Below are 22,933 nucleotides of genomic sequence, written 5' to 3'. Positions count from 1 at the left end.
TTAACGTTTTCTTCATGACAGGAACGATGGGTGTCGCCCACTCGCTCCAGTCTACCTTAGATAACACGCCTGCATTCTCCAGATTCTCCAGCTTTGCCTCGACGGCTGGGCGAATTGCATATGGTACCGGTCTTGCTTTGAAAAACTTGGGAATTGCATTCTCCTCTATTTTTATCGAGGCGGTTATGCCTTTAAGAGTGCCCAGTTCTTGTTGAAATACCTCTTTGGTGTCAGCTAAGATTGTTGACAATCGTCCAGGAGTGACATCGTCATCCTTTTTACCAGCCACCGTCAGTGCCTGAATGGATTCCAGTCTAAACTTATCTTTCTGATCTATTCACGTCCCAATAACGGTGGTCCACCATCTTGCAGAATGTAGAGATACAATTTCCATATTTTCTTGCCGTTGTATTCGACAGGCACCCTTATTTTTCCTCTGGGGTATACTTTTTGCCCCGTATACGTCCTCAAGACAATGGATGTCTCTCTCAAGGGTATGTGTGAGAATAGCCGCTCGTAGTCTCATCGATTCATGATGGTTAGAGCTGATCCTGTATCCAATTCCATTTTGACTTGGGACCCTGCTATCGTGAGGGTGACCCAAATGGTTCGGTGATCCTCTTTCGCGATTACGTTGTGAAGTTTGAGACAGCTTAGTCTCTTGTTCCCGGATTCACTATCGCTCATCTGGTCTTCGGAACTACTGTCCGTCATCTTTTGTACTTTCCTGTACGGTTCCTTAGTAGCCTTTTTGTGGTCGTTGGTCTTCTTCCCAGACCTGCAAACTCGTGCAATGTGTCCCATCTTTCCGCATTGCCTGCATATTTTGTCCTTGGACCAGCAGTCCTTCTGGTCATGGTTTGTTCTGCCGCAGCGATAACATTTTGCAAATCCCCGTGTCATTTCGTGGGTGCCGTATTCCTGTGGCTTTTGTTGTATTTCCGCAGCTCCCCTTGCTGCTGCTTTGTACGATACTGCCACGCTGAAAGCCTTATCTAGCGTCAGCTCTTTCTCTGAGAGTAACCTCTTCTGGGTTCCTTCACTCAGGAGTCCACAGACAAATTTGTCCCATAAGGTATCTGCCAATCCTGCTCCGAACTGGCAGTGCTTTGATAGCTTGCGTAGTTCCGTAAGGTAATCAGCATTGCTCTCATTTTTATGCTGATTTCTCCTGTGGAATTTAAATCTTTCTGCTATCAGCAGTGGTGTAGGATTTAGGTGTTCCTGTAGGATAGCAACAATTTCGTTAAAACTCTTCGCCTTCGGTTTGGCTGGAGTAATCAGGTCCCGCAATAGGCCGTACATTCTTGCGCCCATTAAATTTAGCAATACCAATGCCTTTTTCTCATCGGCTATTTCGTTTTCCTCGCAATATACCTCGACTCTTTCCACATACATGGTCCAGTCTTCTATTGCATTATCGAAGGCAGTGATATCGCCAGTCTTTGGCATCTTGAAAATCTAAGATGGCGCCTCCCGCGCTTTTCCTTCTTCCCCGCCGAGTTAAGATGGTGCCTCCCGCGCTTTCCCGCCGCTGCCGCTGCTGCCAACGCCGCTCTCCGCGGTATTTTTATTTTTCTATCGCGCTTCAATATTTGCTCCGTTAATTGAAGAACCGTTCCCGTCGTGGAGCGGACCCTCTGGGACACTTCCCTCCCTCTTCTTAGGTCCGAACGCTGCCCGGCTGCGAAGCACCGGCTGCACCCTGTGTGCTCCACCCTCTCTCTCTCTTTGCTTCCCGACTCGCTGCCCGGCCCCGTTGCGGAGCCACCCGATCGAGCTCTAGCCCGCCGCAGCCCAGGAAGGATCAGTGCACTACCTGCCACCAGCCCGATTAGCTGGGAAACCACAGACTGGAGACCAAGCCTGGCTCTCGACAGTCTCCCCTGCACTTTTCAATTCGATGATTTGGAGGGCGGTTGCCCATGGTCGACGCCCGTTTCTCGAGTTTCTTTGGACTATTTTTTTTTTTTCTTTCTTCTGGCTTCGACCTTCAATAACGTCATCTGAGGTACTGCCAAGTTGCAGGTAAGTTCGTTTCTTACTCGTCGCCAGTATTATGTCCGTGTATAATTGAGACACGGACTGCAGGAGTTGATTATAACAAGTCTTTACTGAATGGAGACAACCTGGAAACTGAAACTACAGAAGCCTGCTAGGGCCTTTTATACAGGGGTGGTCACTGCCGGTACTGCAGTCTGAGACCAGTTATTCCCTTAAAGGTATATACACAACAGCCGTGCCTTCAGCTGCCTGGGCCCTAAGCTCTGGAATTCCTTCCCTAAACCTCTCCACCACTCTACCTCTCTTTCCTTCTTTAAGACACTCCTTAAAACCTACCTTTTTGACCAAGCTTCTGCCCTAATATCTCTTTATGTGGCTCGGTGTCAAATTTTGTTTGATAACACTCCTGTGAAGCACCTTGGGACGTTTTACTATGTTAAAGACGCTATATAAATGCAAGTTGGTGTTGTTTTTGTTGTTATCTGGGGGACAACACCTCCGACAATGCAGCACTCCCTCAGTGCTGCACTGGAGTGTTAGCCTAGACTATGTGCTCAAGTGCTGCAGTGGGACTTGAGCCCATGATTGTCTAACTCAGAGACAAGAGTGCTGGCACTGAGCCAAGGCTGACAACCAACAAAGAAATTGTTGTTGAGTAACAAGCCTATTCTGATTCCTTTCATCTCATCAAAGTACTATCAGATCAGAATGAAAGTTTCTGTGTGTACTTCAAAAGGCACAAAGCATGCACTTTTCTTGAAACCTAAGGAAAAGCAACATTTCGTTGTACAATTAAGGGAACACAAGATCAATGCTGTTAAACCCTCCGTCATGTTTTATGAATCCCACAGCTGCTCTTCGGTTTGACTTTTGCCCTCGCCACTGCCCCTGGCTTTCCAGACTCCTTCTTCAAGTTCTACAGCATCAATTGCCATTCAATTTATGTTAACTTCAGGGTTTTTTTATGTCAATAGAAATAACAAAGATACATTCAGCCTGATGAGCTCGCTATACAAAGGGGACCATTATAGGACATAGTTACAATCACTGGCGTACCACTGTTGCAATCTAGATACACAGGACTGTTGACTTTCCGCTAACTGACTTGTTGAAATCATAAAAATGAGATTAAGGTACTCGAGTATATCTTGATAGCACAAGTGTGGTAATACAGGCCCTTTAAAGGAATGTTTTTTTCCTTTCTCAATGTCCTATCTTGCTACCTTCTTGCCTTGTCATTGGTGTCTTTTAGACACAACCAAATTGAGTGCCCACCTCCCCACTTCCTGCACACTACAGCTACCACTTAGAAAATAGTGGTGCATTTCCCTCTTGCAACTCACACAAAGGCTGGGTACTTAAGAGATATGTATGTGTGTGTAGCACCAACACATACATTACATAGAAAGGCCCACCTTATCACTGAATAAAATATATATGAATGAAAGCAATTTATGGATTCCCATTGGGAGAGGCTGTGCCAGTTTTTCTGCTGCAAGAGCCTGGTTGATTGGGTAATTACGAACAACAATGAGATGGCATAAAAATGTGTTCACAGGAATTCACAAAGGGTCCTCGACCCGAAACATTAACTCTGTTTCTCTCTCTTCGATGCTACCTGAACTGCTGAGTGTTTCCAGCAATTTCTGTTGTTATCACAGAAATTCTATTCAGTTGTAAAATGGGTATTTCTGTGTAATGTATGGATTCCTTTGTTACGGACGTGTACTTATCTCCTAAATACCTAGAATTCGTATGAGCTGCTGCCTTTTCATCACCTCATTGCATACCACTTCAAGTGACTCAATATTATTAGCAGTGTCTCCAGCTACACAATCATTAGAGATGGCAGCTATTCTAACACCATATACTGCCAATAATGCTGCAGCCACATGTCAAGAGACAACTGTGCTAGGAATTAGTGGGAGGAAATCAGCAGATTGACTCGAAATGACAGAAACGAGAGAAAAGAGGGAAATTATAATATAATAACATCACTGAGTGACTTTCACAATAGACGGGGGACATTATGACATAGAAATATTATGAATTTTTGACACTTTAATCTTCATTTCCATTTCCCACAACTTCATTTGAAAATTAATTCCTCTTGCTCTATATCTGGGATTTGCAGAAAAGTGCTGTTGAGAATAAGCATTTGGGTGTGAAGGTTAGAGACACCAAATGTGCCTGTAGCCATGGAAATAACACTAATATCTGAGTAGAATTTGTTGCATCTTCAAAATGCGCTGGATTTTGCAAATGTCTTTGCAGAATTTCCAACTTTTTCGATATGGGCACAACATTAAACTTAAAAATAATCACTTTATCACAAGAATGCTAAGCATGAAGGGGGAGAAATTCGGTATCGCCCCGTTTGGGGCGCAATTATCGGCCGGGCGCAAAGTTTAGCGCCTGGTGCTAATTATCGCCTCCAACTGCAAACTTGGCTTCTATTGCCTCAGGAGTTTTTGGCGTGCTAAATCAGGCGCTACACACCTCTCTTAAAGCGCTAACGCCGAGGAGCGAGGCGCTACCTCAGAGTGCTGGCAAAGCTCATGTGATGTCTGTTAGCAATGGAACACAGATACACTGGTGCCGGACAGTTCTTAAAGGGGAGGGTCGATCTTGCTCTCCATCCACACCCTGCTCATTGCAGCCTTGAATCTCAGCCTGGAAATACCTGTGCATCAATTTTGCTGGAAAGAACAATGGAGAGGCCCAGAGAAAGAGCTCAGAGTGCAGCCCCCATAGTCTCTCCTAAATCGATGCAAGGAAGGTCAAATCAAAATGAACCTGCAAAGTGCTGCTCAGTACCCAAAACTCCTTCACACAGCGTTGAATCTCTCCAGAGGTCTCTCTCTCAGAATGCGTGGTGCAAAAATGTCGCCGACAAAAAAAGGCAGGAAGCGGCCACCTTTAAATAGTGCTCCCCCAGTCCCTTTCCGATTGCAAAACGTTCCCCTCTACCTGTCGTTGCTAGCGGCAGGTGGAAAGGCAGGGGGCGCCACTCAATATCTGGTCCGGGGCACTACCGGGGTGTTGCACGCTCGACTGACGTCATGATCTGCAGACGCAGGAGATCATGGCGGTAGTGTTTAGCACCACCGCAAAATATCAGGTCAATTTTGTGAGCAGCGCAAACATTGCCGCGCCTGGGCGCTAGTTGCTTTGCGCACCATTAGCGTCCTCTTAGGGCGCAAACGGTAGGCGTTAAACAACCGAATTTTTCTCCTGAAGTGTTATAATACTTACCGTGATTACAACCATTGTCTTCGGTCCCCACCACGAACTCTTCCCGAGACACCGATTCCATACCTCTCCCTGGCCACTCTCTGAGGCTGAACTGGACTCTTTGTAACCATGGCGTCTTATTTGACTCCGAGCTGAGTTTCCGACCCCATATCCTCTCCATCTGCGTATTTCCATAATATTGCCAGTCTCTTCCAATGCCTCAGCCCATCTGCTGCTGAAACTCTCATCCATGCCTTTGTTACCTCCAGACTTGACTATTCCAATGCTGTATTGGCCAGCCTCCCATCATCCAAAGCTCTGCTGCCCATATCCTAACTCGCATCAAGTTCCGTTCACCCATCACCCCTGTGCTTGCTGATCTACATTGGCTCCCGGTCTAGCAAGGTTTCGATTTTAAAATGATCATTCCTGTGTTCAAATCCATCCATAGGCTCACCCCTCCCTATCTTTTTAATCTCCTTCAGCCCTACAAACCTTCGAGATTTCTGCGCTCCTCCAATTCTGGTCTCTTGCTCATCCCTGATTCTCTTCACACCACCATTGGCGGGTGTGCCTTCAGCTGCCTAGGCACTAAGCTCTGGAATTCCCTTCCTAAACCTCTCTGCCTCTTTTTCCACCTTTAAGTCACTCCTTAAAACCTACCTCTTTGACCAAGCTTTTGGTCACCCGTCTTAATATCTCATTATGTGGCTCGGTGACAAAGTTTGTCTGGTAACACTTCTGTGAAGCGCTTTGGGACGTTTTGCTATGTTAAAGGTGCTATATATAATTCAAGTTGTTGTTGTTGTTATCTGCCTTCCCAGAGACCTGACTGGATTTAGGCATCTTGGGCACTGGGACACCAAACTGGGTAGAGGACCCCTCCTCCAACCTCCCACCCCTCACCACCAAACATGACCAGCTTTCAGTCCCATCACTGGGGTTATATTGGGCATTCCTGCTACTTAAAAAAAAAAAATTACAGGTGTTGTTTCCTTTTCTCCCCTCCTCTTCTTCAGGCATTGAGTGCTGTTGGAGTTTTGCTAAGTGGGAGAAAAATCATTTAAGTGTATTTTGTGAATTTTAGTGTGTTAAGAAGTCAATTACTTGAAGTAAGTTTAATTTTTTAAGGGTTTTTTAAACTCTTGGGCAGTTTAAACAGGAAGTAGAATCCGGGTATAAAAGGGGAGGGGCTAGTGCAGTGCACGGAGTGCTTTGTGCATTGAGTGCTGTTGGAGTTTTGCTAAGTGGGAGAAAAATCATTTAAGTGTATTTTGTGAATTTTAGTGTGTTAAGAAGTCAATTACTTGAAGTAAGTTTAATTTTTTAAGGGTTTTTTAAACTCTTGGGCAGTTTAAACAGGAAGTAGAATCCGGGTATAAAAGGGGAGGGGCTAGTGCAGTGCACGGAGTGCTTTGTGCATTGAGTGCTGTTGGAGTTTTGCTAAGTGGGAGAAAAATCATTTAAGTGTATTTTGTGAATTTTAGTGTGTTAAGAAGTCAATTACTTGAAGTAAGTTTAATTTTTTAAGGGTTTTTTAAACTCTTGGGCAGTTTAAACAGGAAGTAGAATCCGGGTATAAAAGGGGAGGGGCTAGTGCAGTGCACGGAGTGCTTTGTGCATTGAGTGCTGTTGGAGTTTTGCTAAGTGGGAGAAAAATCATTTAAGTGTATTTTGTGAATTTTAGTGTGTTAAGAAGTCAATTACTTGAAGTAAGTTTAATTTTTTAAGGGTTTTTTAAACTCTTGGGCAGTTTAAACAGGAAGTAGAATCCGGGTATAAAAGGGGAGGGGCTAGTGCAGTGCACGGAGTGCTTTGTGCATTGAGTGCTGTTGGAGTTTTGCTAAGTGGGAGAAAAATCATTTAAGTGTATTTTGTGAATTTTAGTGTGTTAAGAAGTCAATTACTTGAAGTAAGTTTAATTTTTTAAGGGTTTTTTAAACTCTTGGGCAGTTTAAACAGGAAGTAGAATCCGGGTATAAAAGGGGAGGGGCTAGTGCAGTGCACGGAGTGCTTTGTGCATTGAGTGCTGTTGGAGTTTTGCTAAGTGGGAGAAAAATCATTTAAGTGTATTTTGTGAATTTTAGTGTGTTAAGAAGTCAATTACTTGAAGTAAGTTTAATTTTTTAAGGGTTTTTTAAACTCTTGGGCAGTTTAAACAGGAAGTAGAATCCGGGTATAAAAGGGGAGGGGCTAGTGCAGTGCACGGAGTGCTTTGTGCATTGAGTGCTGTTGAAGTTTTGCTAAGTGGGAGAAAAATCATTTAAGTGTATTTTGTGAATTTTAGTGTGTTAAGAAGTCAATTACTTGAAGTAAGTTTAATTTTTTAAGGGTTTTTTAAACTCTTGGGCAGTTTAAACAGGAAGTAGAATCCGGGTATAAAAGGGGAGGGGCTAGTGCAGTGCACGGAGTGCTTTGTGCATTGAGTGCTGTTGGAGTTTTGCTAAGTGGGAGAAAAATCATTTAAGTGTATTTTGTGAATTTTAGTGTGTTAAGAAGTCAATTACTTGAAGTAAGTTTAATTTTTTAAGGGTTTTTTAAACTCTTGGGCAGTTTAAACAGGAAGTAGAATCCGGGTATAAAAGGGGAGGGGCTAGTGCAGTGCACGGAGTGCTTTGTGCATTGAGTGCTGTTGGAGTTTTGCTAAGTGGGAGAGTTCGGATAAGTGGGAGGTGAGGGTGTGTTTTTTGCTCTGTTTTATTCCCCACTCCCAGGCTTAGACAGCACTGCGGAGGCAGAGCAGCGAGACGAGTCAACCAAACAGGCTCCACAGACAGTATTCAAGGAGGAGGTTGGTGATCAGCTGGTTGGTTGGTTTTCTTCCTTCTCTTCCCTTTCATACCTTTAAGTTGGTAAGTCCTATTGAATAGTGGTGTGATATTATCATATATATCCGGGCAGGGTCTTCATAACTAATAATAAGAAATTAAATTAATTATATAGAATGGAGCAGGTGATGTGTTACTGTTGCGAGATGTGGGAGCCGTTGAACCCCATTGAGGCTAACGGTGATTACATCTGCGACAAGTGTTTGCTGCTAGAGGAACTCAAGTTCCATGTTATGGAGCTTGAGACCGAGCTTCGGACACTGCGACACATCAGGGAGGGGGAGAAGTTCCTGGACTCTATGTTTCAGGAGATGGTCACACCTATGAAGTTAATTACTGCAGATGTAGTCCGTGGTCAGGGACAGGACGGTGTGACTACGAGTGAGGAAGGTACAGGGATCCAGGATGTAGTGTTGAAGGAGACACAGCCCTTGTTCTTGTCCAGCAGGATCGAGGTTCTTACTCCCTGTGAGGGCGGGAGCGGGGACTGCAGGGAGGATGAGCAACCTGGCCACAGCACCGTGGTACAGGGGGCCATTCAAGTGGAGGGAGTAAAAAGAAATGTTGTAGTGGTAGGGGATAGTATCATTAGGGGGATAGATAGGGTTCTCTGCAGTCAAGAGCAAGAGTCCCGAAGGCTGTGTTGCCTGCCTGGTGCCAGGGTTAAGGACATCTCTTCTGGGCTGGAAAGAAACTTGCAGTGGGAGGGGGAGGATCCAGTTGTCGTGGTCCATGTTGGTACAAACGACGTAGATAGGACAAGGAAGACGGTTCTGTTAAAGGAGTATGAGCAGCTAGGGGTCAAATTAAAAAACAGAACCTCAAGGGTAATAATCTCTGGGTTATTACCTGAGCCACGAGCGAATTTGGCTAGGATAAATAAAATTAAAGAGTTAAATGCGTGGCTCAAAGACTGGTGTGGGAGAAATGGGTTTTGCTTCTTGGGACACTGGCACCAGTACTGGGACAGGAGGGAGCTGTTCTGTTGGGACGGACTCCACTTGGCCAGTGCTGGGACTAGAGTCCTGGCGAATCATATAACTAGGGCTGTAGAGAGGGCTTTAAACTAATTAGTGGGGGGGAGGTTTCTAGAGAGCAAATAATAGAAATGACAACAGAGAAGGTCATAGACTTAGGTAGCAGTGGGGGAATTAAAAAACAGAATGTGTCAGGAAGGGACAGAAGGTATGGAGTAAAAAGTAAAGTACTAAAAAGGGAAAAAACAGGAACTAAGTGTTACAAAACATATTTGAAAGTTCTTTATCTGAATGCACGTAGCATTCGTAACAAAATGAATGAGTTAACGGCACAAATAATGACATATGGGTATGATCTTGTGGCCATTACAGAAACATGGCTGCAGGGTGACCATGACTGGGAATTAAACATACCAGGTTATTTAACAATCAGGAAGGACAGGCAGGAAGGGAGAGGAGGTGGGGTGGCTATGTTAATAAAGGAAGGAATCACTATAATACAGAGAAATGATATTGGGTCAAAGGAGTAGGATAGTGAAACAGTTTGGGTGGAGGTAAGGAATAATAAGGGGAAAAAAACACTAGTGGGTGTAGTCTATAGGCCTCCGAACAGTTGCAACTCTGTTGGACGGAGTATTAATCAGGAAATAGTTGAGGCTTGTAATAAGGGAACAGCTATAATTATGGGGGATTTTAATTATCATATTAACTGGACAAATCAAATTGGGCAGAGCAGCCTTGAGGAAGAGTTCATTGAGTGTATTAGGGATGGGTTTCTTGAGCAGTATGTAACTGAACCGACCAGGGGGCAAGCAACCTTAGATTTGGTCCTGTGTAATGAGACAGGATTAATTAAAATGTCCTAGTAAAGGATCCCCTTGGAATGAGTGACCATAACATGGTTGAGTTCCATATTCAATTAGAGGGTGAGAAGGTTGGATTTCAAACAAGCGTGCTGAGCTTGAATAAAGGAGACTATGAAGGTATGAGAGCGGAATTAATTAGAGTGGACTGGGAAAATAGATTAAAGGGTAAGACGGTACATGACAAGTGGTGTACATTTAAGGAGTTATTTTACAACTTCCAAAAAAAATATATTCCACTGAGGAAAAAAGGGTGTAAAAGAAAAGATAGCCATCCGTGGCTAAGTAAAGTAATTAAGGATAGTATCCGACTAAAAACAAGGGCATATAAGGTAGCCAAATCTAGTGGGAGGATGGAAGATTGGGAAGTCTTTAAAAGACAGCAAAAAATAACAAAAAGATTGATTAAGAAAGGGAAGATAGATTATGAAAGTAAATTAGCAAAAAATATAAAAACAGACAGTAAAAGTTTCTATAGTTATATAAAAAGAAAAAGGGTGGCTAAAGTAAATGTTGGTCCCTTAGAGGATGAGACCGGGAAATTAATGGTGGGAAACATGGAGATGGCAAAAACACTGAACAATTATTTTGTATCAGTCTTTACAGTAGAGGACACTAAGAATATCCCAACACTGGACAAACAGGGGGCTCTAGGGGGGTAGGAACTAAATACAATTAAAATCACTAAGGAAGTGGTACTTGGTAAAATAATGGGACTCAAGGCGGATAAATCCCCTGGACCTGATGGCTTGCATCCCACGGTCTTGAGGGAAGTAGCGGTAGGGATTGTGGATGCATTGGTAATAATTTTCCAAAACTCACTGGACTCAGCAAAGGTCCCGGCAGACTGGAAAACTGCTAATGTAACACCCTTATTTAAAAAGGGTAGTAGGCAGAAGGCTGGAAACTATAGACCTGTTAGCCTAACATCTGTGGTTGGTAAAATGTTAGAGTCCATTATTAAGGAGACAGTAACGGGACATTTGGATAAACATAATTTAATAGGGCAAACTCAGCATGGTTTCATGAAGGGGAAGTCATGTTTAACAAATTTGCTTGAGTTTTTTGAGGAAGTAACATACAGGGTGGATAAAGGGGAACCAGTGGACGTAGTGTATTTAGACTTCCAAAAGGCAGTTGACAAGGTGCCACACAAAAGATTATTGCTCAAGATAAAAAATCACGGGATTGGGGGTAATATTCTGGCGTGGGTGGAGGATTGGCTCTCTAACAGAAAGCAGAGAGTTGGGATAAATGGTTCGTTCTCAGATTGGCAACCAGTAACTAGTAGTGTTCCGCAGGGGTCAGTGCTGGGTCCCCAACTCTTTACAATCTATATTAACGATTTGGAGGAGGGGACCGAGTGTAACATATCGAAGTTTGCAGATGATACAAAGATGGGACGGAAAGTAGTGAGTGAGGAGGACATAAAAAACCTGCAAAGGGACATAGACAGGCTAAGTAAGTGGGCAGAGATTTGGCAGATGGAATACAATACTGGAAAGTGTGAGGTTATGCGCTTTGGCAGGAAAAATCATAGAGCAAGTTATTATCTTAATGGCAAGAAACTGGAAAGTACTGTAGTACAAAGGGATCTGGGGGTCCTGGTGCACGAAACTCAAAAGGTTAGTATGCAGGTGCAGCAAGTGATTAAGAAGGCCAATGGAATGTTGGCTTTTATTGCTAGGGGGATGGAATATAAAAACAGGGAGGTATTGCTGCAGTTGTACAAGGTATTGGTGAGGCCGCACCTGGAATACTGCATACAGTTTTGGTGTCCATACTTAAGAAAAGACATACTTGCTCTCGAGTCAGTACAAAGAAGGTTCACTCGGTTAATCCCGGGGATGAGGGGGTGGTCATATGAGGAGAGGTTGAGTAGATTGGGACTCTACTCATTGGAGTTCAGAAGAATGAGAGGCGATCTTATTGAAACATATAAGATTGTGAAGGGGCTTGATCGGGTGGATGCGGTGAGGATGTTCCCAATGATGGGTGAAACTAGAACTAGGGGGCATAATCTTAAAATAAGGGGCTGCTCATTCAAAACTGAGATGAGGAGAAACTTCTTCACTCAGAGGGTGGTAGGTTTGTGGAATTTGCTGCCCCAGAAAGCTGTGGAAGCTACATCATTAAATAAATTTAAAACAGAAATAGATAGTTTCCTAGAAGTAAAGGGAATTAAGGGTTACGGGGAGCGGGCAGGAAATTGGACATGAGTCTGGGTTCGGAATGGTCATGGCCCTGTGGGTAGTGGAGCGGGCCCAGGGGCCGTGTAGCCTTGTTCTGCTCCTACTGTGTTCTAATTCTGTTAGATTTCAGGAGATGGTTTTATTCCTGTTCCTGGCTGGGGTGGAGATCGCCTTTACAGAAGGTAAGTACTGTAGAAAATATAGGGACAGAGTGATCTCCTGGAAGAATTTCGATCGCCTAGATGGGTCGGAGAGGAATTTCCCAGATTTTTTTCTCCCAAATTGGCCATTGGGTCTTTATCTGGTTTTTCGCCTCTCCCGGGAGATCACATGGGTTCGGGTGGATGCAGAGTGATAGAAGATTTGAGGTTAGGATCAGAACAGCCATGATCTTATTGAATGGTGGAGCAGGCTCGAGGGGCCGATTGGCCTACTCCTGCTCCTATTTCTTATGTTCTTATGTTCTTAGTTTCGGCTCTCTGATACCTCACCCAAGAGACAGTCAAGTCGGCAGGCTAATTACAGATGGGGACTGTCATGGCCGAGCTTGAGCTGCTCCTCAGCCACCATCCACATTTTCCTGCAGAGGTCACTGGGTAACTGTCAGGACTGGCTGCCAGAGCGATGTTTTCACCCCTGAGCAGAGGCATGGATATCCACTTGTAGTGACCCCTGCTGCTCTAGCTAATCAACTAACATAGTACAGATCAGGAATGGAACCTGCAGCCTTACCTTTTGATGTGCCTCAATAATTCCGAGACTCGAAGTTAGCAGAACAAAACAAGGCTTTTATTAACTTAGAACGTAACACGTAAGAGAGAGAGATGTCTTCCTTCTGGAGACTGAGGCCAGACTGAGTTAGCTTACAAACGGGGCCAGGTATGGGCGGAGCCCTGCACACAGCACATTCTAGCACATTCCAGTTTACAATACAGCACATTCCAGTACACAATACAATGAGGTCTGGGGGAAGGGAAATGACACTGAAACCGATCTCAGTCACAGGCAGTGATGAATGGAAATATTTCATCACATTCACCCCTTCTATAGATTTAGTCTGTTCGGGGGTTTGATAGTCCTCTGCGACCGACGTGGCTGTTGCGGTGCCGCGGGTGTCGGCTGGGTGTCCCCGGTAGCCTCCTGGGTCTCTGCCGGGGGTGCCGCCAGGGTTGTTGAAGGGGTAGTTGGTGGGGGTGCCGTTGGTCGGTGTTCTTCCGGGGGTGATGAAAGAGTAGTGGGTGGGTAAGAGTTGCTGTGATCGTCGTTGCCGCTATTGCCGTGGTTGTTGTCGATGCCGGCTGGGGCGACGTCTTTTATGGACACGGTGTCCTCCCTTCCGTCGGCGTGCCGGACATATGCGTATTGGGGGTTGGCGTGGAGTAGGTGTACTGGCTCCACGAGAGGGTCCGTCTTGTGGCCCCTCACATGCCTTCGCACGAGTACCGGACCTGGGGTGGAGAGCCATGACGGCATGGATACGCCTGAGGTGGATTTCCGGGGAAAGACAAACATTCGTTCATGAGGCGTGGTATTAGTGGCCGTACACAATAGTGACCGTATCGAATGGAGCACATCCGAGAGGACTTCCTGCCAGCGGGAGATAGGGAGGCCCTTGGTCCTTAGAGCTAGAGTGACTGCTTTCCATACTGTCCCGTTCTCTCGCTCCACTTGGCCGTTACCCCGGGGTTTGTAGCTGGTGGTACGGCTTGTGGCAATCCCCCTGGACAGCATGTACTGGCGTAGCTCTTCACTCATGAAGGACGCCCCCCTATCCGGCAAACCGAACAGGCAGAACAGGCTGTTGAGGCATTTAATGACCGTGGCGCTGGTCATGTCTGGGCAGGGGAAGGCGAATGGGAACCGGGAGTATTCGTCCACAATGTTCAGGAAGTAAACATTGCGGTCGACGGACGGGAGGGGGCCCTTGAAATCTAAGCTGAGCCGCTCAAAGGGCCGTGTAGCTTTGATTAAGTGGGCTCCATCTGGGCGGTAGAACCGAGGCTTGCACTCAGCGCAAGTGCGGCAGTTCCTGGTCAGGGACCGAACTTCCTCAATCGAGTAGGGTAAGTTACGGGACTTTATGAAGTGGAACAGCCGCGTGACCCCTGGGTGGCAGAGGTCGTTGTGGAGGGTCTGTAGCCGATCCCTGGTGGCGCTGGCACACATCCCTCGTGAGAGGGCATCAGGGGATTCGTTAAGGGCCCCTGGCCGGTAAATGATGTCGTACTCGAAGGTGGAGAGCTCGATCCGCCACCTAAGAATCTTATCATTTTTAATCTTCCCCCTCTGTTTATTATTGAACATAAACGCTACCGACCGCTGGTCGGTAAGCAGGGTGAAGCGTTTGCCGGCTAGGTAGTGGCGTCAGTGGCGCACTGCCTCCACGATGGCTTGGGCCTCCTTTTCCACGGAGGAGTGTCTGATCTCGGGCCCTTGGAGGGTCCTCGAGAAGAAAGCTACGGGCCGCCCCGCCTGGTTGAGGGTGGCCGCCAAGGCGAAGTCAGACGCATCACTTTCCACTTGAAATGGAGTGTTCTCGTCCACTGCCTGTAGCGTGGCCCACTCAATATCCTGCTTAATGCTTTTGAAGGTGGTGTGGGCCTCAGCAGAGAGTGGGAAAGAGGATGCTTTCAAGAGGGGGCGGGCTTTGTCGGAGTAGTTGGGGACCCATTGGGAATAATAAGAAAATAACCCCAGGCACCTTTTCAGGGCTTTGGGAGTGTTGGGCAGGGGCAGCTCCCGTAGGGGGCGCAATCGGTCGGGGTCTGGTCCGATTTCCCCATTCTCCAGCACGCTGCCTAGTATGCAGAGGCGCGTGGTGTTGTAAACGCACTTGTCCTCGTTGTAGGTGAGGTTGAGTTTTTGTGCGGTTTTCAGGAACCTCTCGAGGTTCGAGTCGTGATCCTGCTGGTTGTGACCGCAGATGGTGACGTTGTCGAGGTAGGGGAAGGTTGCCTGCAAGTGGTGGTCATCGACCATGCGGTCCATCTCCCTCTGGAAGACCGAGACCCCATTCGTCACCCCAAAGGGGACTCTGAGGAATTGGTAGAGGCGTCCATTCGCCTCGAAGGCGGTGTACGGGCAGTCCTCTGGTCTGATAGGGAGCTGGTGGTATGCTGACTTGAGGTCGATGGTGGAGAACACCCGGTATTGGGCGATTTGGTTCACCATTTCTGATATGCGGGGTAGCGGGTAGGCGTCTAGTAGGGTGTACCTGTTGATCGTTTGACTATAGTCGATCACCATCCGTTTCTTCTCGCTACCCCTTACCACCACCACTTGGGCGCGCCACGGGCTATTGCTGCGTTCAATAATGCGCTCTTTCAGGAGCCTGTCTACCTCGGTCACGATAAACCGCCTGTCCTCCCAGCTGTACCTCCTGCTTTTGGTCGCTATTGGCCGGCAGTTAGGGGTAAGGTTCGCGAATAGCGAAGGCGGCTTTACCTTCAGGGTAGCCAGACCGCACACTGTGAGGGGCGGCTGGGACCCACCGTACTTGAGCGTGATGCTTTGGTGGTTGCACTGGAAATCCAGGCCCAAGATCACGCTCGCACATAAGTTCTTCATGATTAATACTTTAAAATTATCATATACAGTTCCGTTAACGCACAATTGTACCGTGCAGTAACCCAGAATGGTCGATGTCTGGGTTTTGTCAGCCATAGAGATGGTACCCTGAGTAGGGACCACCTTTAGGGAGAGTTGTTGTGTCAGTTCTGGGTGGATAAAGCTCTCTGTGCTTCCACTGTCAATTAAGCATTTAACCCGGCACCCGTTTACCTCGATGTCCACCATTGATCTGGATAGCGGGTGCGGCCTGGTCTGGTCCACTGTGACCGATGCCACTGTAGGGCCCTGATCGATACAAGATGGCGTCCACGCTGTCTGCTCACAAGATGGCGGACCCCACGAGGTCGGGCAAGATGGCGTCCAAGATGGCCGCTCCCACGGCGCACACGCGGCGGTGGCGGGTTTTCCGGCGGTTGGTTTTCCGGCGGGGTTCCCTCTGCACACCTTCCCGAAGTGCCCCTTACCGCACTTAAAGCAGGTGGTGCCCTTTGCCGGGCACAGGTTTCTGGTGTGCTTTGGCTGCCCGCAGAAGTAGCAGTTGGGTCCCTGACGCGTCGCGGCTGTCGTAGGGCTTCTGGGGGGAGAGCGGGGCCCAGCCGGTGTCGGGCTGTCGGGCGGGGAAGATGCCTTCCAAGATGGCGGCGCCCTCGGTGCACACGTGGCGGCGTGGACGGCGCCGGCTGAAGAGTAGGCGTCCGAGTTTCTCTGGGCCACATCCAGGGATCGCGCGGTGTCCGCAGCCTGTTTCAGGTCCAACCCCGTTTTTTCCAGCAGTCTTTGCCGGATGTAAGTGGAGCTGAGGCCTGTGATGAAGGCATCGCGAACAAGCTCGTCAGTGTACACTGCGGCTTTTACATCTCGGCACTTGCAGTCTTTGCCAAGCATTTTCAGGGTGCTTAGGAACTCCTCCACCGATTCCCCAGGTCGCTGTGCGCGGGTAGCGAGCAGGTGCCTAGCATACACCTCATTCGTAGGCTGCTGGTAATGCGCCTTTAAGATGTTGCAGGCGGCCAGGTACGTCTCGGCGTCTTGGATGAGGGGGTAAACCCGGTGGCTTACCCAATTCCGCAGAATTCCGAGTCTCATCCTCGCAGCGTCCGTAGCGTCTTTGACGGCTGCGGAATTGTCCAGGAAGAATTCCATACACTGAAACCAGTGTCTGAAGCATGCTGATGCGTCCGGAGCATGTTGATCCAAATCCAAACGTTCGGGTTTCAGGAGTTGATCCATAGTGTTGAAAAATAAGTTAATAAAATTGATGTGCCTCAATAATTCCGAGACTCGAAGTTAGCAGAACAAAACAAGGCTTTTATTAACTTAGAACGTAACACGTAAGAGAGAGAGATGTCTTCCTGCTGGAGACTGAGGCCAGACTGAGTTAGCTTACAAACAGGGCCAGGTATGGGCGGAGCCCTACACACAGCACATTCCAGTATACAATACAGCACATTCCGGTACACAATACAATGAGGTCTGGGGGGAGGGAAATGACACTGAAACCGATCTCAGTCACAGGCAGTGATGAATGGAAATATTTCATCACACCTTTTTTAATTGAACCATCAAGGGAGATCAATGTTTTTCTTTACATAAGTTTGGACATTTGCTGCCTTTGGAAGCAGTGTTACTCTATACAGTTAAAAAGAACTTAAATTTCTCACTCAGTTTTATTGAGCTTCAATGGAAAAAAAAATTGGGTGTAGTGTAAAACGGGGCTGCCGATTCATTACGAGCCTGTTTGGCACTACTGGTGAAGACCCATTAGTTTCCCTAGCCTTTTCCTACTAACACTAAAAAACTCAAAACCACAATGCTTTTCATGGTGACCTGGAAATATAAAACTTAAAACAGAGAGAGAAAGCCCAAAAAAAGCCCAATTGTGAGACATACATTACAACAGTGACTGCACTTCAAAAGTACCTCATTCGATGCAAAGCACTTTCGGACATCCTGAGGTTGTGAAAGGCACTATATAAATGCAAGTTATTTATAAACAAGAAAAAAAAACTCCATGATGTGCAACACAAAAGCTAAAGCCTCTTGCATTGCAAAGCTGTTAATCTGTATGAAATATAAATATTTAAATAAAATACTAATAGGTCAGCAAATTTGACTGCAGTACTATGCTACAAAAGTAGCCAAAAGGGCAACAAAACTAACAGTAAAATCTGATTCATTTTCTGCTCTTTACATATGATGTAACAGATATCACTGGAAATCTCAAGCAAAAACAGAAAATGCTGAAAATACAAAGCAGGTCAATAAGCTTCTGTAAGGGGAAAAGACAGACAAACGTTTTGTGTGTAAGGCTGGATGTTTTGAAGCATCTTGCATTCCAAAAGTTAATCTGGTTTTTCCTTCTACAGATGCTGACTGTTTAGCTGTGCATTTCCAACATTTTTTCTTTATGCTGCCCAATTCTCTGGACTAGTCATTCTTTTAACAGATAGCCTACCTATTCTGCTGATATATATTGATGACCTGGGAGGAGAAATTTGGTATCTTAGTGCCTCCGGAGAGCGCTAACGGGGTACTACCGGCTTTGTGACCGGGCGCGGCGATAGTACTGACACCCGCAAAATTGATGTGGAGGTTTGTAGCGGTGGTAACCACTAGCGCCATGATCTCCTGCGCCTGGAGATCGTGACGTCATTGCTGTGCGCATCACCCTGGTAATGCCCCGGACCCAAACTTTGGTTCCGCCCCCTGCAGCATCGGTGGGCGACAACGTTGTTCAGGAAGCCGGGAGCTTCGGAGGTGCAAATAAAAGTGGATGTCAGCATGGGTAGGAGAAAAATTGTTACAACATTGTAAGTGATTTTTTTCGATTGCTCCTGGGCCGCGGTCGATCAGCCTGGCACTCTGCTGGAGTGCATGGGGCTGATCGGGCCAGATTGCGGCTGCCGTCGGGGACCAGCTAACTGATCCCATTGCAGAGCCTGCAGCGATGGCCTTTCCCTTTAAGGGAGGGAAGGAGCCTCGGATTGCGGCAGCGTTTAAGGGACATTGTGCAGTGCTACACCACTGCCGCCCCGCCTGCGTCCTTGATTTAACGCTCCACTTCCTGCAGCGCTAACACCGAATTTTGAAAAAGCTGGGAATCATTAGCACCTGGCGCAATGTTTCCCAGCTTTCAAAAGTTAGCACCTCAAACAGGCCGATACTGAATTTCTCCCACTGGACCTGGGTATACACGGCATAATTTCAAAGTTTGCAGATGATAAAAAACTCGTAAATGTTGTAAACAACGAAGAAGATAGTAACAGACTTTAGGAGGACATAGACAAACTGGTGAAATGGGCAGAAACATGGCCAATTAAATTTAACGCAGCGAAATGTGAATTGTTTAATTTTGGTAGGAAAAATGAGAGGCAATACAAACTAAATGGTACAATTATAAAGGGGATGCAGGAACAGAGAGACCTGGGGGTGTATGTACACAAATCTTTGAAGGTGGCAGGACAAGTTGAGAAGGCTGTTAAAAAAGCATATGGGATCAATGTCCCTATTGAGCTGCGCATCTGGAGGTCCCGCGCAACCGTGTCACCGGCTTTTAAATGGAAAAAACGTGCATGCGCAGAAATTTGAATGGGCCGCACACCCAAAAAAATGAGAGGGTGCATTGCATGGGATCTTTGGCTTTATTAACAGAGGAATAGAGTACAAAACCAAGGAAGTTCTGCTAAACCCTTACAAAACACTGGTTTGGCCTCAGCTGGTGTAATTGTGTTCAATTCTGGGCACCACATTTGGGAAGGATGTCAATCCTTGGAGAGGATGCAGAAGAGATTTACTGGAATGGTGCCAGGGATGAGGGACTGCAGATATATGGAGAGACTGGAGAAGCTGGGGTTGTTGTTCTTCGAGCAGAGAAGGAGATTTAATAGAAATGTTCCAAATCATGAATGGTTTTGATAGAGTAAATAAGGAGAAACTGTTTCCAGTGGCAGAAGGGTCGGTAACCAGAGGACACAGATTTAAGGTGATTAGCAGAAGAACCAAAGGCGACATGAGGAAATATTTTTTTACGCAGCTGTTGTGTATGTACCTTTAAGAGAATAACTGGTCTCAGACTGCAGTACTGGCAGTGACCACCCCTGTATAAAAGGCGCTAGAGAGCCTCTGTTGTTTCGTTTCGTTTATGCCTTTCACCAGTAAAGATCTGTTTGTTTTCTCTCCTGCTAGTCCGTGTCTCAATCATTCACGGACTTAACACTGGCAACGAGTTAGAAACGAACTTACCTGCAACTCAGCAGCAGCTCCGACGACGTTGTTGAAGGTCGGAGCCAGAAGGAAGAAGAAAAAAAAAAATAGGCCATTGAAACTCGAGAAACGGGCGTCGACCATCAATCATCGATTTCAAAACTTGCAGGAGAGACTGTCCAGAGCCAGGCTGGGTTCCTCAGTCTGTGGTTTCCCAGCTAATCGGGCTGATGGCAGGTAGTGCTCTGATCCTTCCTGGGCTGCGGCGGGCTGAAGCTCGATCGGGTGGCTTTTCAACGGGGCCGGGCAGCGAGTCGGGAAGCCAGGAGAGAGAGAGAGGGTGGAGCATACAGGGCACGGCCGGTGTTTCGAAGCTGGGCAGCGTTCGGACCTCAGAAGAGGGAGGGAAGTGTCCCAGAGGGTCCGCTCCACGACGGGAAAATAATAAAAGAAAAAGAATACACACAAGAAACCGTGGAAAGCAGCGCTAACAACAGCGGGGAAGAAGGAAAAGCGCGGGAGGCGCCATTTTGTTAAATCGGAGAAGAAGGCAAAGCGCAGGAGGCGCCATTTTAGATTTGCAAGATGCCGAAGACTGGCTGTATCACTGCTTTTGATAATACATTAGAGGACTGGACCACGTATGTGGAAAGAGTCGAGGTATATTTCGAGGCAAACGATATAGCGGAGGGGAAAAAGGCATCGATATTGTTAAACTTAATGGACGCTAGAACGTACGGCCTATTGCGGGACGTGATTACTCCAGCCAAACCGAAGGCGAAGAGTTTTAACAAAATTGTTGCTGTTCTACAGGAGCACTTAAACCCTGCACCGCTGTTGATAGCAGAAAGATTTAAATTCCACAGGAGAACTCAGCACAAAGATGAGAGCAATGCTGAGTATCTTACGGAACTACGCAAGCTATCAAAGCACTGCCAGTTCGAAGCAGGACTGGCAGATACCCTACGGGACACATTTGTCTGTGGACTCCTGAGTGAAGGAACACAGAAGAAGTTACTCGCAGAAAAAGAGCTGACGCTAGATAAGGCTTTCAGCGTGGCAGTATCGTATGAAGCAGCAGCCAGGGGAACTGCAGAAATTCAACAAAAACCACAGGAATACGGCACCCATGAAATGACACGGGGATTTGCAAAATGTTATCGCTGCGGCAGAACTAACCATGACCAGAAGGACTGCTGGTCCAAAGACAAAATATGCAGACAATGCGGGAAGATTGGACACATTACAAGAGTTTGTAGGTCTGGGAAGAAGACCAGCGACAACAAAAAGGCTACTAAGGAACCGTACAAGAAAGTACAAAAGATGACAGACAGCAGTTCCGAAGGCCAGATGAGCGATAGTGAATCCGGAAACAGGAGACTAAGCTGTCTCAAACTTCACAATGTAATCGCAAAAGAGGATCACCGAACCATTTGGGTCACTCTCACGATAGCAGGGTCCCAAGTTAAAATGGAATTGGATACAGGATCAGCGCTAACCATCATGAATCAACGAGACTACGAGCGGCTATTTTCACACATACCCTTGAGAGAGACATCCATCATCTTGACGATGTATATGGGGCAAAAAGTATACCCCAGAGGAAAAATAAGGGTGCCTGTCGAATACAATGGCAAGAAAATACGGAAATTGTATCTCTACATACTGCCAAATGGTGGACCACCGTTATTGGGGTGGGAATGGATCAGGAAGATAAACTTAGATTGACATTCCATTCATGCAATGACGGTGGACGGTAAAAAAGATGAAGACGTCACTCCTGGACGATTGTCAACAATCTTAGCTAATGCCAAAGAGGTATTTCAACAAGAACTGGGCACGCTTAAAGGCGTAACCGCCTCGTTAAAAATAGAAGAGAATGCAGTTCCCAAGTTTTTCAAAGCGAGACCGGTACCATATGCAATTCGTCCAGCCGTCGAGGCAGAGCTGGAGAATCTGGAGAAGGCGGGCGTGTTGTCTAAGGTCGACTGGAGCGAGTGGGCGACACCCATCATTCCTGTCATGAAGAAAACGTTAAGCAATAAGTCCGGAGAGCCAAGGAAGATTCGCATCTGTGGGGATTTCAAGGTGACAGTGAACCCTGTCCTTCACACAGTACAATATCCTCTTCCAAGGATAGAAGACATCTTCGCCTCACTGTCTGGAGGGAAGCGTTTTACAAAAATTGACCTAGCACAAGCATATTTACAGATGGAGGTTGAAGAGTCCTCTAGGAAGTATCTCACGATAAACACTCACAAAGGTCCTTACCAGTATCATCGATTGGTATTCGGAGTAGCATCGGCTCCGGCGATATGGCAAAGAGCGATGGAACAAGTCCTGCAAGGGATTCCGGGGACTCAGTGTTACTTGGATGACATCCTTGTAACAGGTGAAGATGACAGTGAACACCTTAACAACCTAGAACAGGTGCTCACTAGACTACGGGAACATGGGCTGCGAGCCAACCGCCCCAAGTGCAAATTTTTTAAGAAACAGATATCGTATTGTGGCCACGTGATTGATGAAGAGGGGTTACATAAGTCCCCTGACAAAATTGAAGCGGTTGTTAAGGCCCCAGCGCCTGAAAATGTGTCGCAACTGAGGTCATTCCTTGGGTTGGTGAATTACTATCATAAGTTTTTGCCGAATTTGTCGACAATTCTGCACCCACTGAACGCCCTGCTACGAACGGGGGTAGCATGGAAATGGAGCGATGATTGTAAACGTGCTTTTCAGAAGAGTAAGGACTTAATCACTTTGAAGGAAGTATTGGCTCACTACAACCCAGCACTGCCAATCAGGCTGGCGTGTGATGCGTCTCCCTACGGCATTGGGGCGGTACTGTCACATAAATTCCTTGATGGTTTGGAGAGGCCGATAGCTTTTGCGTCACGCTCGTTAACTTCTGCCGAGCGTAACTACGCCCAGATTGACAGAGAGGCCCTCAGCCTAGTGTGGGGGGTGAAGAAGTTCAATCACTATCTGCACGGTCAAAAATTTACTCGACTAACCGATCATCAACCTCTTGTCTCCATTTTCAACCCTCAGAAGGGCGTACC

This window comes from Somniosus microcephalus, chromosome 2 (assembly GCF_052327205.1).
Source record: "Somniosus microcephalus isolate GS21.2 chromosome 2, FLI_Smic_1.0, whole genome shotgun sequence".
Classification (NCBI taxonomy): Eukaryota; Metazoa; Chordata; class Chondrichthyes; order Squaliformes; family Somniosidae; genus Somniosus; species Somniosus microcephalus.
This window is presented reverse-complemented; position numbering follows the sequence as displayed.